Here is a 2,380-nt window from a genome sequence, read left to right as displayed (position 1 = left end):
TTAACCCTTTACTCGTTTGCAGTGAGAAAAAGTGAAAATGGTAGCTACAATATCTGTTATAAAAGCAATAATAGTGAGTCGGAGGGAAAAAAAACTAGGTGGAAATATTGTAAGAAAAGGTTTTAAACTAATAAAATCTAAACTAAACTCAATGGCGCGACAGCCCATAGAGGGCCAAGGCCTACTGTGCCCATCTCAGTTTTCTTGACCTCGGGCTCTGGGGTGCAGGAGCAGACCGCTAAAGTGGTCAGCCGAACGCGGAATCCCCAGTGTTTAGTTCCCAAGCATGCTTGATACTCATCTATCGACCCACTGAAGGGGATGAAAGGTTGAATCAAACTTGCCCGGCCTGAGGATCGAACCAGGGACCTGTGGCACGACAGAGCTTAAACTAATAAAACGAAGCGAAATTTAGGCTAGCTTTTATGCTTAAAAAAATTTTTTTGTGTTTAAGTTAAATAATTTTATTTGAGTGAATAAGAATTTCTGCTAAACAAGAAATGAATGAAATTTATTTTCATAGCAACCAATAATTTAAATTAAATTGCTACGATAACAATCAATATAAACTTTTAAATGTTTCCTGAAGCTGAAACATTATAATGAAATTGACTGATGCTCATATATATTATCTATAAATTATGTGCGTTTCTTTTAATTTCTCTCATTCTAATAGTAAAGTAAAGCATTTCCGCAACCACCCGCTGTGGACCAGGGGTGTCATGAAGGTTAAGGTTCAGAAATTATACAACCTACAGCATGAATAGGACAATACAATTAACTTAGCTCTCAGGCTGCCTTTTGTTTCGAGACAAGCTTAAATCCATTGATCTGAATTTGGGCGAGTTGCAAGCAGCCGCAAGGGATCAAACCTCATTCCTTCACAATCACAGTTCAGTGTTTTAATCACTCAGCCATTGCCATTCAACCTAATATATGCCTTAATTTTTCGATACTATGCGAAATCTATTAAAACAAATTTTAAAAATATTTCTGCTCGAAAACTATTTTATTAGATAAGAAATACATATAACTTATGTATAAATATTAATAAATAATTGAATTTTTTTACTGCACATTGTCTTAAAACCAAGTTAGGGGTGTAGTTAAGAGAGTGGGGAATCCATGGGGCTTTCCCAAAACGAAAATATTAAAATAAAACAAAAAAATTACATTCAGATTCAGAATAGTATGACGTTCAATTTTGGGGAATATTATACGAAACTTTTCAAAAATGCACTTGCTTAAATATTTAGTTAAAGAAGAGTAATATGCTTCCAAATTAAATTTTGAATTAATTAAATTATTTAAATAATTATATACAAAGCATTTAAAAAAACGAAAGATTGTAAGCAAGTTACATTCCGTATTTTTGTTTATACAAGTCAAAAATTCAGATACAAAATTAACATTTTTCAGAAAGTGGGGATCATTCCCATCTAAGCAGTGTAATTTTTTTATTATTTAAAAATTTTAGATATTAATTAAATTAAAATTAAGGTTATTTTTACTATATCCATAATGAACAGATATTTATCCAGTCCATTATGCCTCGAGTAAGCGGTACATAAACACTGAACAATATTAATAAATTATGACTAATTATTCCAAAAGAGCTTATGTTAAGAGAATTATTTTAATATAAGAGATAAAGAGATGAAGTTTAATACTTTTACTTAACTACAAAGCCTTTTTTTATTTGCCTATTTTATGGACCCTTGTGAAATAAAATCTAAAGCACGCCAAAGTAAAAATCTACTATCGAGTCAGATAAAACATTTAAACTTTCAGTTGATAACGTAGTCTTTCGAAAATACTGATATACAGCTATTTACTGATACTGATATACAGATATACTGAATATACAGCTATTTATGAAAGGTTTACAAATAATTTAACTAAAATTTCTGCATTAAAATACATAATTTTATGATTACTCTTAATTCATTTTTAGAACGGTCTCTATAAAGACATGGAAGTACTAATTGGTTAAAATTGCATTAAATCTTGTTTACATAAAAATAAAGAAATAATTTAGGTCTTAAATTTTGAATGCGAAGCCTAACTGTAGGATGCTTTCAACATACGATTGAATGTAAACATTTGGCTAAAACATCTTCAGAAACATTATATAGTTGCATACCTAGTGATATTACATGAAGCAATGCTTTAAAAAAGAAATTTAACTAAGATTAAGATCAAAAACAAACAAGCATTTGAATTTTATTTTGCAAAGACATTCTATAATAGTATTGTTATATATTAGGATTGATATGATAAAGATAGATTGATTTAATTAATTGCTATATTTTTTGGTGACCAAAATTTTCAATATTTAAGCTGTATATTTAGATAATTTAAGCTCAAAACCAGTATAAGT

Source organism: Parasteatoda tepidariorum, chromosome 10 (assembly GCF_982258835.1).
Source record: "Parasteatoda tepidariorum strain Cologne lab strain chromosome 10, Ptep-v5.0, whole genome shotgun sequence".
Taxonomy (NCBI): domain Eukaryota; kingdom Metazoa; phylum Arthropoda; class Arachnida; order Araneae; family Theridiidae; genus Parasteatoda; species Parasteatoda tepidariorum.
Note: the sequence above shows the minus strand (reverse complement) of the source record.